An 18,039-nucleotide genomic window follows, 5' to 3' on the forward strand; every position below is an offset into this window, starting at 1 on the left:
AAACAATACATGACTGTGTAAATGTTTAAAGTCAGAATTCGATTTGAGGATTTATTTAACACGGAACACAAACATATAAATAGAAATATATAGACAATGTATAAAGTGTACACAAAACTGCATGCAAAAAAATAATAAAATCACTGCGCGACCGTAAACTCCCCTTCTACCTGCATTGACACAAGATACATTGGAATACATTTAATTATTAACTGAGGCAAATGACATGACTTTGACTCACAGCACAGTAACTGTTAGCTCCCAAATACTTATGAAGTCACGGGGATTACATTTTGGAATATGTGACTAAATTGGGTGAAGGAAAATATTACTCAATGACCTCTAAATCAAATACCGAACAAAGTAATATGAAAGTGTGAATACTTTTAAGTCAGGATTAAAACCTATACTCTTCCTCATGCCTGTGATGAAGGTGATTTTTTTAGTTGTTTTTTTTTCGTAATTTCAAGCATACCTAAAAATGAAAAGTTTACATCTGTATTTTGTTTTTAAGCATCTTTTTTTCTTTGCTTTTTGAGGGAAAGTCACCCCTCCCCCAAAAATATATATTTGCAACTATATGTTCTATGTAAAGGACCTTAGAGTGTTAATTCAAGTATAAAGTTCACTTTAAAACCCACTACATCTTTATGTGACCGCCCAGGAGCTTCACGTGCAATGCGGACTAATTCACAAGCTATTATTGATTTACATGGATGGGACTTTCTGCTGTAAGATGACAGAACGGCTGAGTTAGTTGATGTTTTTATCAGTTAATTTTAGATCAATCAGCATAAATTTCAAATCAAACAGTCAAAATCATATCAACAAAAGGAATTAATAGCGGACTGAAAAGGGTTACGACTGAAGCATTGAAGCATCAATTTAAACTCAATTATGAATAGAATGTATATTTTTCTTACAAAAATACAAAATGAGCCCATGATTTATAGTGAGCCATTTTCAAATATTTCATTCTTGAGCTTTCATTTGAAACTTTCAAGACTTTTACTTTCTTCGATGGCCACTAATAAACAATTCCATAAACTGATAACGCCTGCTTTCCAATGTAGTACGAAATTTTAGTTAAAAAATTTATTTCTTCCTTAAATTGTTAAATTTCATTCATCAGAGTTTTTTTTTTTTTAGTTTTTTTTAATTCAACCAAATCATTTAGAGGATCTTAACAACATTTTAGGGATGCTTCAGCCACCCCCCCCCCCTTAAAAAAGGCCTGATCACGCCACTTGTCAATTTAAGTATGAATGCTGGAATAATGATGCTCTCATCGTGATTTCAAGACAATGGACTTCCTCTGTGTCTAATCCGGGCCTGTGCTCTTTAGAATAACGACATTCGATCTATACAATAGAACTTTATTATGTAGCACACACACAAACCCCTATACACAATATAGTGCGGCACAACCAGTTCAGGGTGTCCCCCGCCTACTCCCCAAAGATAGCTGGGATAGGCTCCAGCACCCCCCCGCGACCATTCTTCAAGGATAGGCACATCTTAAACCATGCTGAAGTATATTGCACACTGCAACTGAGTGACGTCAAGCTGAAAACAATACGGCCCACTGTTTGAAGGCTTAAGACATGGTCATGACTTGATAATTATCAGCTTGTTTGTGTTGTGTGTGCGTGTGACTGTCTGTATACACATACAAATGGGACCATTTAAGTGTACAGTACATGTAAGTGGAACTCTAATGACGAGTGACATGAGGACACCATCACTCGCTATCACATTTTGCTCGGATGCGCTCAGAGGAGGGGAGAGAGAGCATGCGGCTTTATTGAGAGAGCAAGCCAGAGAAAGGGAGAGAGAGAGGGGGTGGGGGGTAGAGGGAGGCGGTTCATTCCCTGCGTGGTGTGTCGGCCGCAGGGAGCAGCAGATCGGCGCATTGTGCAGGACCAGGCACGACATAGCTCAACCTTCAGCGGAACAAATGACAAGGAAAACTACTCTTTGGTGTGGAGTAATTCAAGGGGGACGCGCACCATCGAAGCGAGAAGCGCTCTAAAAGCGACACCGGACCGCGTTGACGCGGATTGGGACGTTCGCCGACTGTACAACAACGCCATTGAACGGACGGTCCCCGTTTACTCCGCCGCTGAGGTTAGTTAGCCTCCATTGCTCTGCTCTCAGTCCGCGGGTTTGGGGGTGGTCTGTCTCTTGTGTTGTTGGGCGACAGGGTCGAGCCATTCTTTGGAGGAGAAACCTACATAGCAGAATTGACCTTTTCCACGCAACGTAAACATCGCAGCTACTCGTTTTAGCAAACGATTGAGGGCGAGGGGGCGTCGCGTCGGTCTGCTTTCTAACGTCACCGCGGCATTCTCACTTAGCCGGCCATTGTCAGATCCAGTTGATTATTTTATAATTCACAAACACGTGCTACATGGCTAGGCTAAGCCTGCTAGTGGCTAAAGGTGCTAGCGGACCAAGCTAGCTGTCAGAGCTGCGCAGTGGCTCGTTAACGTCAGCTTTAGCCCACTAAATACGTTCTTCAACCATGTGTCCGATTTGGAAATCACGGCGGCACACGGCATTCTTCAAGGACAGGCACATTTTGAACCATGCTCACCATTTATCTTCCGTCTGTGCCATTGTGTTTGTCTAACTTTGCTAGCCTGCTCATAACTACTGTAAGCACAAAGCTCCCGGTTTGCGTATGTAAACACTGCTTTGAAATACGGCGTGTAATATATTAGTTATAACATGCCGTTTACAGAATGCAGTTTACAAATAAACCAACATACTGTGAGTTGAATGTTCACTTTGAGACACAAATAATCTAGACTGTATAGTCTAGTGGCAGCGATTATAGTATTTACGTAACATTTGGACTTGACTCAAACTAGGTTGTTGGGTGAGCTGTAATGTTGTATTGCCGTTGCCAGGCATGCTACATGTGGTTTGAACGTGATCGTTTTACTGCTATCTCATCATCTCTATTGGAAGACTGTGTGCTACCGTGTGCTTCCAATGACTTGTCCAAATACAGTGAATAAGCACAATATATTGGTCATAACAGCCTGTGAGATTCTTTAAAGATGTGTTCAGGTTTCTCAGTGTAACAAGGTAGTAATTAATGATGATTGAATGCCAGATCTTAAATCTAGAAAGTCTCATGATTGCATTTTGCTGAAGGATTTATTTACGAAAGATTTACAATTCAGTTGACGGTATTGTCACTGTACCATATATTCAATGTCAAGTCTATGTACTAGAAATGTACAGTATACCAAAACCTTGAATTTATATAACATTATGCTCTGTAACACACTTGGAACTTTTTAACAGTTTAGCAAAATTCATAAAAAGGTAATTGAATACATATTGCACTTAATAATTTAGGTGTAATATGGGCTCATCGTAATTAAATTTAAGTAGTCAACATGTAGGGTGACGACTGGTTAGGACGATGGCCTCACAGTGCAGAGGTTGTGGGTTCGATTCCGGCTCCAGCCTTCCTGTGTGGAGTTTGCATGTTCTCCTCCTGCCTGTGTGGGTTTCCTCTCACCTTCCCAAAACATGCATGACAGGTTGATTGGACACTCTAAATTGCCCCTAGGTATGAGTGTGAGCGCGCATGGTAGTTTGTCTCTATATGCCCTGCGATTGACTGCCCGAAGATGGCTGGGATAGGCTCCAGCACCCCCGCGACCCTTGTGAGGACAAGCGGTTAAGATAATGGATGGATAGTCAACATGTTTTTGAGCCTCAATATAGCTATAAACATTTGTTAGAATTGACTGTCCATCTATGACTTCAAAATTGCAGTGTACTGAATTGATTACGTTTCCTTACGCATAGGTAAACTTCCAACTTGGTTTGACACAATCATTGTGGCCCAAAAAACAAAGCAGTATTTTCTGATGGGAGCAAACTGACAAAAACAACACGCACACGGACGCACGTACACGCACACACACACACACACATACACATCCTTCTTCAAAGGTCTTAAACTTGTATAGTATATTAAGAGTGATCAAGAGCAATATGGTAATATGGTGCCACCTCACACTCCTCCCAGCTGATGTACGCCATAACATAACGTAATTCGTTTCTGGTTTCTGTCCTGTTTAGCTGTGTTGCGTAATGTATAATTTTCTTTCCCGACACTTGAGTTGCCTGCTGTTTGCTGCTTAAAGTTGTATATTCTCCGCTTCAACAAGGTTCCAGCGGTTTTAATGGTTGCAAAAAATGTTTTCTTGTCGTAATTGTGTAACATATTCAAAACTTCCTTGCGTAGTGGTTAAAATAGTTGTAGCTGTGTGTAGTAGGCCTGCAGCTATCACATATTTTGGGATTTTGATATCCTACTGACAATTCTCTTGAAAAAAAAAAAGTTATTCGGATTTAAAAAAACAATCTTGGTTCTGTTCCGTACTGAAGACCAAAAAACATTTCCACTTAATGAACGACCAACTGGCTTTATTTTTAGATATTCAACATTTTCTGCTTTAATTTAAACTGCATCGCGGCACACCATTTTCCTTTCTAGAAACATTGGTGAGATTTTAGACAAATCTCTCCCTATATTTTTTGGGGTATTAGCCGCAGTCTCTTCAGAACCACAGTAGCAATTTATTGCGGCTAAAATAAACCCTCCAGCCAGCCTGGTTTTCTTAAAAAGTGATCGGTTGGAGGGGCGACTACGTCCGACTTTCAGCATCAAAGTGTGCATAGTCATTTTCGTCTACTGCCTTTGGAAACTAATCAGATGGCTCTCGCCAGCCTATATGGGGCACTTGAGTGCTGCTCGCGCTTGCTCGTGCTGTTAGTGCTTGTTACTCAGCCGTTCTGCCACGACACGCTGATGGGAACAACTTCCAAATAAAAGCAGACCAAGATATTGATGTCCATATACTTTTATTTGGTAAGATAAGGTTTATTATGAAGTGTTACTGTCATGCAGCGCATGAACGGTTGTGGTGCGGTTTTCTTGTCTACTTCTTCATGCCCATATTCATTTGAAAATAAGCAGGTACTCGAGGCAGAGAAAATGCCTCGGGCATTTTTTTGTAACCTAGGTATTCAATTTACTCGAAGATTAGTTTAAGCACTAATATACATCCAAATCAGGTGAAAGTGTACCTCCACCTTTTTAAATCACTAAAGGGAATTGGACAATTGGCTACTCAGCTGTTCTATGGCCAGGTATGTGTCATTCCCTCATTGTTTCGCTTACAAGGAGCAGATAAAAGGCCAAAAGTTTATTTCAAGCGTAATATATTCATTTTCAATATGGAGTCGAAGCAAACCAAGAACTTAATTAAAAAAACGTTTTTTTTGCTTTTACTACTTTTTAAAAGGCTGAACTGTATTCGTATTCGGCTTTTGACCTGAAATGCAAATGTCTTCAATATACAAGAAAAACAAAAGAATTTACCTTGCTCAATACTCTTAGAGGAAACTATATTTTGGTTCTCAACTTGTCCAAGGCGTCAAGACAAAATCCCTCTTTAAGTTTGGCTCGTGTTAATGCGAAAAGATGATGCAAGGTCTACTTGCAACATTTTCAATGCTTAAATGTCATCAGGGGGAGGGGTGATAATGTCAATGTGTTGAAATAGAGATTTGCGATCCAACGATATACAGTATATTGTAGTGTTATATAAAAGTCATACAACATAATTCTCTCCTACCAGGAGATTGTGCTATCTGTCCTGGGATGTTGAAATCACGGTGAAAAGTCACTAGAAATCATCAATTAATCTGTACCGTGTAATCCAATGTTGATTAAATCCACACGATTATAGTATCCAGCAACGCAAGTGAAAATACAATTAAAAATGCAAAATAGCAACTCTTGTCGTCCAAGCTTTCTGGAGGCTGCCAGAAGCAGGCTGCCCCCGAGGTGGTGCCACGGTCATCGAGCCAGGCCGTAATAACTGCGCATCTCGCTTAAGTGAATAAGACGTGCTGCATGCATGCGTGAACATTTTTATCCCAAGTATCAATATTCCTAATACATTTTAAAATCTGGGAATTTTAGGCTGGTTGTATGTAATCACCATATATTTTTTTTTAAGTTGCCACAAACTTACACGCAGCCTAGATCCCTAGTTCAAATAAACCATTTTGTGAAAACTAAATAAGCCGTGTTAGTCCCAAGGCATTGTCAGACCAGCAGTCCCTCAGGTTTGAGGATAGCTCTTGTGACAGGTCAACCAGCAGTGGGTCAGACACAGCAACTTTTAACAGTACGTGATCATCTAATGCCGGGGGAGGGACAGTTTTACATCAAAACCTAAACTATCACCCAACATCAACTGAATAGCATACTAGCAATCAATGAAACAACCAAAACAAGGAACAAAGAAATACACAAAACATGTATGTCATGCCATTCATATCCCAATTGCTGCAAAGCATTCTGGTCGTGCAATGGTCAAAAATTTGCCTTTTTTCTGACGTGGACCAAACGAGTAACTAAATCACAATCAGTCAAATCAATCAGTCTTTATGTAGCCATTACACAAACAAAATCTTTGTAGACTTGATTATGCTATGGAGTATTCTTTCGATTAATCGAGTAATCTGTGTTAATTTACTTAAAAACACCAATCACAGACTCTGTTGTTGTTACCTCGAGCAGCGAAGAGCAGCTGCTGGCTCGTTGTCATGCGGGTCACATCCCGTGTTCAAGTCTCCAATCTCAGCCAGCGCCGCTTTGCAGTCATGTATAAATCCATAATTTTCTCCCTTTTCAGTCAATAAGGACCACAAACCTTTGGCATCTTCATCTCTTTGAACATATGTTGCCAGAAGACAGTGTCGAGCCGTCTACTACTACAAATGTTCGCATGGAAACTCGAAAGTGGTCAAGCGTGCTGCAAAAAAAAGACTAACAGTTTTGATGCGTGTATTTTTGTTTCGACTCATTTTTGTGTCTGACACAACCAAATATGTCCACTTTTTTCCCTTACTCCTAAGGATCATTATTTGCAGCTGTACTATAAATAACTTGTAAGTGGTGTAGTTGAATCTCAAGTAATAGAAGCCCTTCATATTAGTCATTGCCCAAGTATTTCTCACTTTCAAAAACATTGTTCAATGCGTCACTCCATCGTGTGGGAGATTGCTTAATTGCTGTTTATTTTTTATTTATTTCATCACTAAACAATATCAAATAAACAACACGGACTCCTCCCTAAGCCCACTTTGAGTAATGCCTCTCACGCTAAGCGCTGGACTCACCTCTCATTGTAAAAATGTTTCTTAAACAAGGAAGTCTATAAGCCGCTAGACGTAATATTCTTTCCACATGATCCTATCTATTTTGTGAAGTGCACCCGTCCTTCCTGTAGCAAAACAACAATGGGATGTTGTTCTCAGGCTTGAAATCTTTCCCCATTTCTTCTAAATGTAATGACGCTCATTATGGCGAAACAGTTCAATTTTAATTTCGCCAGACCACAGGTCATGCCTTCAAAAATTAAGATCTTTGTCTCTGTGTGCATTTGTAATCTGGCTTTTTGTGTCTTCTGGAGTAATTGATTTATCATGGCAGAGTGACCTTTCATCCCATGTCAGGAAAATACTTGTTTTCACTGTGGATGGCGACAAACTTTTCCCAGCTTCAGCCAGCAACCTCACAAGATCTTTGAATTTGGCTCTTATTTGTAGAAGTGGTTGTCAAGAGCCCGACCCTAACAGATCAATCAGTCTTGAATGTACATTAGATGAGAACACGTGAAATTCATTTGCCTTCCATGTCACAGCACTGTCAAACTGACTCTGGATGACTACTGCCGTCAGACTATTGTGCATGTGTGTATATATATATATATATATATATATATATATATATATATATATATATATATATATATATATATATATATATATATATATATATATATATGATAATTGACAATCTTGATATAAATCACACTGGGCAGTACTTACTTTCGGATCAGCAATACAGTCTTGCTGTTGAAGTATATAATAGGGTTATATATGATGTCATTTTCAAAGAAAAAAATAAGGCGTAGTAAAGACATTTTTTTTTCTTCATTTGAAACACTATCAAAGTATCGAAATACATGTTAAGACCGGTACAGATACCAAAATGTTGGCATTGTAACAACCCATTGTGTTAGCGGAACTTCCGGCTGAAACACGACTGCTATTTTCTGCGGCAGGAGACATCGTTTTATGTGCGTTTCTGGGGCGTTTACAGGCAACCATAATCTTTAAATCATTCTGAAGTCTAATTAAAAGTAAAATAAGGGGGGGGGGGACCAATGATGGGTAAATTGCGCGGGACGCACAGCACTGATCCGTCCGCTCATCCTTGCTGAGACGGTTGACATAATGAAACACAAAACTTTTGTGCGTAACTTTAAAAGTTCATAAAATTATCGTTTGTTATTTGAGGTTTCACTGTCTTAATATATAGTGTATGTAAACCTCTGGGTTCCACTGTATATATGCCCGACTACTGTTTTGAGAATCGATTAATCTTTAAAGACATTGTTTAGCTTAATATTGTCCACGTCCTATGAATTATAGCCTCTCATTTGTAAATGTTTTTGCGTTTTTGTAGTCATCCATGAAAGCAGACTGTCATCTAAATTTGTTTGTTTTGCCTATTTTCTGATATTTTGGACTAAACCTGTCATGGGCAAGAGTACAACCTGACCGCAGACCCCGCCCCATAGTAATTGTTGGCAGTCAGTTTCATGGTCCACAATCTACTGGTAGCACAACAGGAAAACGATGTGATGTCATTCAAGCACATCATCCAACAGCCACGGTGACAGGTAAACAGAAATCAGGAGAGGCCAAGGCAGAATTCAAAGTTGGGAAGAGAAAGCTTAGGTGGCGGATGTTAGTTTTCACCAATTGGATCTGCTAGATTCGTACCAGTGGTACCTCACGACTGACGACGTGCAATGACTGCAAAGTGATAGTCCATATTTGTTACCAAAATGTTATGTCTAATTATGCACACACAACAGTTGCGTGCTAACCGGAACTTACAGTAAGTCATGAATCATAGAAGTTGTTTGCTACAGCACACACCTACATCTCGACTGTTTGCTTTGTCACAGGCCGGCCCGTGTGTGTGTGTGCGAATTTTCAAAAAAGAGAACTGGTCCCAAATTATTCTGTCACTCTACACATTGTAATTCCCCAAGTAAAAATGCAGAAACTAAAGAAGGAAATATGAGGCTGTGTCATGGATAAATGAGCACAGCTAACTCATCTTTCTTACCGATTGAGAAAGAGCAGCCGTCTATTTTTTGCAGAGCTCCGAGTGGATTGTTTCTGTTTTGGTTTGAGAGCGTTTCCTCTAACTTCCGTGTGGTAACATTTTATGGATTACTCACAGTCAAAGTTCCATTGAAATGGGCATTATCCCACTTGGCTTTCTTTGGCTATGATCTGGCCAAGTTTTAGCACTTTCCTATTTTCAAGGATTACCCAATGGAAGAAACAGTCACTGTTGTTGAAAACATCTGTTCTCAGATTTCCATGACCGCTAAGCAAAGTGACCATACTTGTAGTTGAAAACTAACTTTGAATGGTGTCCTCTTTAGGGATTTCCCCCCGAGTCCTAGTCCGAGTCTCCTCTTCAAAACACAATATTGGACAATCGGACATTACACTAGGCTGCAATATCGGTACTGGCTCGAAAGTGGAAAATGTTGTATTGGGACATCCCTAGTTCTGGGGGGCCTACTTTGTGATCGTGGGCATCGTGGTGTGGTGGATTATTTGACACTTACACAAAACAACACAACACAATAGGATGATTTTATATTATCATTCTAAACAGTAAACTAAAAATAGTTAACTTGTTGAAGCAGAAGGGACTTAGATTTCGCCACGATTAAACTGTTACGTGAGGCCCACATTACAGTGGTATTTGGTTTATCTTTCACACAAAGCTTTCTATTGTGATGTTCTTGCCTGTGAATTTCAGTTGCCGTTAAAACCAGTCACCCCTTTTTAGGAGAGCAGACAGCGCATTAGCAGGGATTAGAAATGGCTCTGTGGTAAGTGATTCACTTGACTCTGTTGCGCAACACAGATGACAGCATGTTATAGGACATTACTCTCATTTGTGTCCATGCTGCAGCTGTGGGTGGCAGTTGCAATGTATTTATTGCATTTGATTAGCTGGACTTTTCTGCTTGGAATGTGTTTTACAGCATGGGTTGTATGTTATACTGTTCAAGGCACGTGTTTAAGGGCAGTCCAGGACATGGCAGTAATCTCTCGTTTATCATGGTTAATGGTGACTAGAACTCCCCCGCCACCAAAAGGTGAAAAAGTGCAATGTTGAGGTTGAATTTCTATTATTTATTTATTTTTTAATTAGAGGCTGTGAGAGAAATCATGATCTACAAGCCTAGCTTGCTGAAGCTAGCTATAACTTTATTCATAGCGGAAAACGCCATAATAACTTGGCCTTGAGTGATTTCCCTGACAAAATGCAGAAAAGCTATAACATTTTGCATCTTTGCAGCTGCCTTTTTTTCTCCTCAAACCTCAATTACTCACTTCTTCAACTCAACAAAATTAAAGTGGATATTGTAAACTTCAGCAAATTTCATACCCTGCAATTGAATATACCACACACCCCTAGCGTCAAGACATCATAAAGAAAAATAAAAAGCATGGAATTGCCTATCATTAGGCCTCTTCCAAATATGGATACAAATATGAGTCATATTGAATATGCCTATGTGACTGCAGCGTAAATAGATTGGATATACCCGGTTAATGCAAGCTTGTCATAATCAAAATGCACAGATCGGTGACGCATACCCAGCAGCATCTGCCCAAACAACACAAATTAGACATTAAAATTCATGCGCTGTCAATCTAATCTGCCGCCAAGGCACACAGTTCTTTATATAGTACAGATTTGTCATCAACTAAATACAGTGGAACCTTGATTTGACACAACCGGAACCAACTCGCTCCAGATTTAAAAGACAGAACACAGTGTCCAGTTCACTCAAAACATCCCTTTTGTACAGTCGTTGTCAAAGTCTGGCGCTCTGTCTTTAATCAACAGACAGACCGGTACATATTTCCTGCTTGTGCTGCTCATAGATATACAGTCGTCAAGAGCAGGCCCACAGACTTGCCTATGTGGTGGCCATGTCAGCACGGCCAACTGTCCCATCAAAGGTAATGGAATGCGTGGGCGTGATGGTAGTGACGCAGCGCAAAAAGCAGTGTGTCATATCTTCCAATTCATATCTATGGCTGTTGTTTATTGGAGTGAGTTCTCGTTTTGTAGTACGTGTACACGTCTCCCGAACATGCTATTTTTGGTTCAGTATACACTACAGTTGTTTTGTTGTCAACAAGCCCTTATCTGTGAAATCCAATCTTAACAGAGGTGAGCGCACAGACATCGTGGCTGGATTACAAAACCTTTTTTATAGAAGTAGTTCCCATCATTTTGTACTGCAGTGGGCATTTCTAGGCCACCAAAAAGTACAAAACGATAATGTTGTACTATATTGGGTGTTTTTCTGGCTAAAAAAAAGTACAGTACTTCAATTTAATGGACAATCTAGCGGACAAGCCCTCTCCTCAATTAGTCCATTAAATCAAGGTTCCACTGCACCAGTCAAGTAAAGGACAATAGCAGCCAGTTGATGAATGTGTTGGTTGCCCTCAATTAAATTAATAGCAAAAGAGCCAGACCAAGCTCGCTCTGATGTTGTCCCATCAGTGGTCGCCATTCGCATCATTTGTAATACTTAATTATTTATTATTGCTTTCTTGTTAATTGTAAATGTGTGGCGTTGACACTTGTGGAGTTATGTATGTACGATTTGAACCCTTCACAAAGAAATCTTTCCTGTGTTTTGTGAATGGAAACAGCCGTTATCGACTACGTGTGATTTGAAACGTACATGTAAAACAGAAATTCATAAAAAATAATTTGGATATTACTGGAAAAATCAGAATTGGGCTCTTGGATCTTCTGTTTAAACTCAGCCCTCCAAACACATTGCGCACACTCGAAGCCTCTTATGCTTAAATAGAATAACAGCGAGGCTGCTTCAAGAGGGGCAAATAACCACTCGGGTTGCATGCTTCCACACAAGAACATTTCAAAGCTCCTGAATAATTAAGTAGCATGAAGAGGAACTAGGTCAGCCCAGAAGACAAGTGCACCCCTCAGTTTTAATTCCTGCTACTTGACTTAAAAGCTTGAGTTGCAGGTGGGCTTTCATAACTCTGCTAATATGCAAAGGGAAGCTCTCATCATTTGAGACCGCAATTTTCAGCGTGTTTTCACACCAGGTCTTCAGGGGGGGGTCAGACTATTATGCATGCAATTTTGTGCCTCACTATTTCACAAGTAGCCACAATGAAATGACTATTACATTCTGGAGTTAAATATAGAAAATGAGCCCAGTGAAAGAAATATTTTATAATATACTTTATTACAGTTGGATTTTGTCTCCTGTGGGGACGACCATGAACGAATGTTTTTTTTATGCTTTGGTCAAGCTAAAATTCAATTAATTGATTTGGGTGCAGCAACATGCAGCAGCGCAGCACTCTTTAGGTTTCGCAGCTTTTTTTGTTTGGTTTTAGCAGTCACACAATCTACCTGATGCCTGGGCCGACCGGCTCTTGATTCAGGTGAGCAGCAACGACTGTACCCTGAGGTCTCTGCTGCTACTTTATGATAATATGCACCTTGATGTAGAATCATTTTGGATAAAAGTAATGGGGTAAAAGCTATGTTAAACTGTCGTCACAGTAGTTTGTTGTCATGTAGTGCCTCCATGGCTATAGGGAGTTGTCCTTTGAGACTCATACAGAAGGGGAGGGTTGAGTCTTGTAATTTCACCGTGTTGGCTGCAAAAGAAGCGGCAGGAAATGCAAGAGCTACTCTGCCGTCCACTACCATCTCTGAAATCCTTTCTATGCTTTAGAAAACATGAGACGCTAAATCTGAAGTAATCATAAACATTTATTGTATTACAAGACTCGAAATAAGCAGTTTTGCATTGCAGTTTGCGAGTTTGAGTTTCCATTGGGCACCTCATCAAAACACAATGAATGGCAAAACCGAGAAGCACACATTTATGTTTTTACGATTAAGGAACAGCAGCGACTGTCCCAAAAGCTTCACTGGGCCAGACATACTGTACGCGCTACTTACGTTGCTGCAGCTAGCTAGCAACACGCTTCGGCTGACAACTACTTCCACTAAACATGTTGCAAAGTCGCTCCAAAAACCATAATCATCGCCTCCACGGCTGCGATTAAGCAACACTTCTGACTGTATTTGTTCTCACGACGAGATGAGAAAGACATCGTAATTCACAGAGGACCAGCCATGATAATTGCTAAGATAACCGAAGATTGACATATAATCTTTTAGCACTGAAAATAATTGTTTTGGTGATTGAGTAAAACTTTTCACAGAAGTCAGGGGGCTTTTTGTGCCACTAATCACGGAAGTGTCAGCGTGCCCCTTTCTTCTTAAATAACGCTCGTTCGAACTATAACAAAAAGTGAATTTCATACACTAAAGCTACATTTTGGACATTAGTAACTCGTAACTGGTGGCGTTCCCTCCACCGTTCACCCACTAGGAATTTTAACCCGCTCCACCACCACATAACTAGCTTGGAAGCGGATCACACAGATTTATTAGCTCAGTGGCCAGGACTCCTTTTGAAGGGTCTAATGTTATACGACCAAGTAGTATTGGCAAATGGCGGATAAGAGTCAGTATCACCGTTATTGGCCAAGTATGTAAAACACACAACTAATTTGTTGCTACCAGTATGAGCTGCACTTGAATTACAGTTACAAGCAACTACGAAAACCAAAAACATGACATATAAGGAAAGAAAGTCTTCCTGTAACGCAAGGGTACCATTGTGCAGTATTACCACTCAGTGATTTGGAGAGTCATAAGAGCAGACTGATCAGTGGCGCAGTACTGACAATACTATGACTGTTGTGCATATGATGCAGATAAACGTTGCACCGTTTTTAAGTGACCAGTAGCAGGACATGTAATGCAATTTTGGGTGTGCTTTAAAGTGTCAGTGCTGTGGAATATGATCGACAGTCATCCGCTTATGTAGAGAGCTGAAGTTACAATGATCTGTACCCGAATAATAATGCCCACGGGGGTGATCAAAGTTGCAACATTTGCAAAGTGTCATTATAGCGTTTGAGTCAACGGTTGAGGAGTAAATGGCAAGAGGGAGGAAGCTGTTTGAATGACACAGTTTGGATAGAGACAGAGACATATATGCGTGCATATAAGTCCGCCCGTCTGGCGCGCAAATCACCGTTAATACACAAGCGGAGGTCAACAAAATAACCATGGCGATACTCACGGAGCCGCACGATTTCAGAACGTGGAGAAAAAGGACAGCTTTATATCTGTGGTGACTGACATGAATATAATGCGGTTGTGTTGTTGTGTTTAAAGTAGTGCTGTCAAGTGATTACATTTCTTAACTCATAAATCACAAAGAATTCCCATGATTTATTGCAATTAATCACATTTTTCCACTACTATTTTTTGTGAAACTGTTACAAATATTTACTCGAATGATATCTTGGGATATATGCAAAATCACCAAATGTAAAGTATATTTAATTCAAAGACTAAATAATAGAATATGTATATAATAATAATATAGTAATAAAAAAATAAATAACAAAGTATCGTAATGAGCTAATCTTTGATTCATGAATACGATCTAAACGGAGAAATTTGTACAGGCATTTTTCTTCTAAACATTTCCCAAAATTGCCCGCAAGCACCACACTCCAGCAGCGTTGGTTTGCAAACCCGAATGGTGACTTGAGCACAGAGTTTTGTTCTGAAATGATTTGCTAAAGATGTATTGCTAATATGGTGCAATTTTTAAAGTAAATCAAACTGAGTTAACTGAGTTCAAATATTTAACTGTGTTAATTTTTTTTTAGATTAATCTCCAGAGTAAATGCTTTATTTTGACAGCCCTAGTTTGAAGTAACGCGAATTATGTCCTTTTGCGTCACAACATTGTCCATGTGTCGCTGTTGCTTTACTAACTTAGTCCGCTCGAGCATTTAGTACGATTATGTTTCCGGATGTTTCAGAAACCGGAATTTTGACCTTAACCCGAATATTGACTGCATGTAAACATATTTACTGTATGAGTCACAGAAAGGAATACTAGTGGACGTCCATAGAAATGTTTTGTTGATGAACAAACCACTTGTTGTGAATTTTTCCTTTCAGTTTGTTTGTAGAGAACAAGTTGTGCAAAAACAAATATATAAGAGGAAAATACGATCATTAATTAATACTTAGCGGTTTGACCTTATGTCATGTTTTTTTTTTTGTTAAACCATTTCATGCAAATTCCATCTTTTATGGTTTGAATGTATTTTATTTTATTTACACTTGAAAGCCTTTTTGGGACGTTTTTGAAGTGCAAACAAGACACCGTTCTTATTTGTAAACAGAAAAAACAAGCCTTAGCTCCTTCACCTACTGTGCGCACCCCCCACTTGTATTACCTCGGCCATTCGACAATCGATTGTGAAGGTTGCATTGGTGGCGATGAGGTCTTGACAACTGAAGACCAAAGCCCACTCCAGTCTGCGAAGAGCCCCCAGAAGTGGCTAAGTAAAGCGTGCTAGAGTGAGAGAGTGAGGTGACTGAGTTCATCCTCAATGTTGGCTGTGAGCCAGCGGCTTGCCTGTGGGTGTTTGTAGCAGTGCCAGTGCATGTGTTGAGCCTCTCGTCTGGAAGGCCCCATTCGCTTCAGAGTTGATGTCAAAGACCTTTCATTGTGCTGGTCCCTTTTCTTGATTCAGGTTTGTTGTGCTCGGCAGCTCTTGTGACTGACGTTCTTATTTTTGTCCTTCTGGAATCTCTGTGGAATCGCCATGCATCAAATACTGTTTGGTTCATTTAAACCTGATTTTGCTGGGCCTTTTAATATCTTAGGAAGCTCTTTTAATATTATGCATTTCAACAACAGCAGATTCATTCCAGGACTTTTGAGTACCCGTCTAAGGAGGTACAGCTGTACTAGTTATTTTCAAGATGCAGTATGAGTTCTTGGACTAATAAAGGACATCTTATCTTATCTTATCTTATATTTGAGCTTTTATAATATTGAGCTTCAATGATAGTTAATGCCATTTTGATAAAAATGTGTTTTCTTTTAATCAAATTGCTCAAAAACACACAAGCAAACTCTGTGAAGCTTACGTTTCTCTCAAATGTAACTTTTTAATGTGCACAACCAAACGTTGTTGAAAACGCAAACTTTTATTGCCCATGATGCTTCACTCAAATATAGCAATCCGTTTACATACGATAAAATTTTGTTTAAAAACATAAACCACAAACAACAACTTGGAATACATTTCATTCAAATATATTACTTAATGGTGAAGTTTGGAGTTTTACATCCTACTAGCAAGCTTTGAATGTAGCCTTACTTTAAATAAACAAAATATTGATTGCCATTGATATAGAAATAGTGATTGATTGATTTTGTGAAGGGAAGTTGACATGGTGATTTTGGGTGTGCCAGCTGCATGCATCACGGACTGATCTGCACACAAATTGACAAGTATATTTGTTGGCTTGATGAAGTGCTTACTCAACAAGTCAAAATACAATTGATGACGTCTTGGGGGCTTGCATTTGTTCGCACTCACTTTTTACACTCTGGGCTCACAAACTAGCTGTGTCCTTAGTCATCATCATTGTAATGAAAGCTCGTTACGTCGTTAGAATAAACTAATTTCCAGCGCTAAAAAAATCATGGTCCACCTAATCTTTAAAATATTTTTTCCAGTTACATACCACATTTTAAATGTGTAGATTATATCATGCATACCAGAGAAGCAAAACAAAATGTTTTGTATTAAGGTTAAATTAAAAACAAAATTCTAAATAAATTTAGGTGGTTATTTTAGTTCTGTTTAGGACAGGACATTTCCCCATTTTTACTCGTGTGATTTACTCCCTTCTGTATTAAAAAGCCCAAGAAAAGTGAAATATGTTTATAAGTCTTTCTTTTAGTATTTATAGGTAGTTTCGTAGTATTAGTGCAACTCATCATAGTGTATAGTTATTTGTTCCATTTAAAATGCATTAAACATTTACTCGCTTGCACAAAACATTGTTTGTGATGACTGCAGCACCTCATGAAGGCTCAGACAAACATGGTAGCAATTAAAAGAATGTAATCAAATTGAAATCGGAAACTAAAAATAGAGAATCGAATCGTTACATGCCTAGCGGAACTGAATTAACTTCTTCTCTCTTTATATATTTTCATAAGAATGTAGTAACAATGCTCCTTTGAAAATATTATGAGACCAAAAATTAATACTTGCATAAGCGTGGAAACTTGTTTTGACTAGATCAAATGCGACCAAAAGCATGTTAACTCAATTATGTTCTCTTTTTCTCTGCAATTGGCCTCAGAAATCTCAGCTTTCAACTGCACAACATCAAGAATATATTTCATTATAAAAGAATCTTAGTTAAACGCTTCCCAACCCTTATTGGCTTTGCGTACCCCTGAACCTTTTTGTTATAAAGAAAAAAAATGGGAATCAAAATAGGAAAAAAAGTTCCTTTGTTATATGTCACTCATCCTCACGAGAGTCAATTAGCCACATAAAACGGGCGCTCCTTTGAATAAGTTCCCTTTAAACAGGCATTTCAACTTTAGATATCAGTAAATAAAACATCAGACCCACTATAGCAGTTTTAGTTGCTTTTCATCCGCCATCTGCACTTATATGAGACTTGAGCTTGTGATTTTGGCGTGGCTGTGCCACAGGTTATTAATCTTGGACAGAAATTATTGAATTGTTCATGTACCTCTTGCAAAGTGCTCAAGGATCGCGAGGGGTACTCATCCCCAAGGCTTTGAAAAACCGCTCTCGAGGATCTAGTCTGAATCAGTGCTTAGGGACCAGACTTGATTGATTATGATGCTAGGGAGGATGTGGGGCTGTTGTTTTCCCAGGTGTAGAGAGTTA

General features: G+C 39.3%; 1 protein-coding gene across 1 annotated transcript in view; it reads left to right on the plus strand.

Moving 5' to 3' along the window:
- Window positions 1-1,864: 1,864 nt before the first annotated feature.
- ncor2 (nuclear receptor corepressor 2) overlaps window positions 1,865-18,039 on the plus strand; it is a 72,774-nt gene continuing 56,599 nt past the window's right edge. Inside the window, exon 1 of the mRNA XM_088299804.1 lies at window positions 1,865-2,127. The gene's annotated coding sequence lies outside the window, so the exon portion shown is untranslated. The remainder of the gene's footprint in view (window positions 2,128-18,039) is intronic.

The sequence above is a fragment of the Idiotropiscis lumnitzeri genome, chromosome 1 (assembly GCF_059441095.1).
Source record: "Idiotropiscis lumnitzeri isolate Australia: NSW breed Sydney's pygmy pipehorse chromosome 1, RoL_Ilum_1.0, whole genome shotgun sequence".
Lineage (NCBI taxonomy): Eukaryota > Metazoa > Chordata > Actinopteri > Syngnathiformes > Syngnathidae > Idiotropiscis > Idiotropiscis lumnitzeri.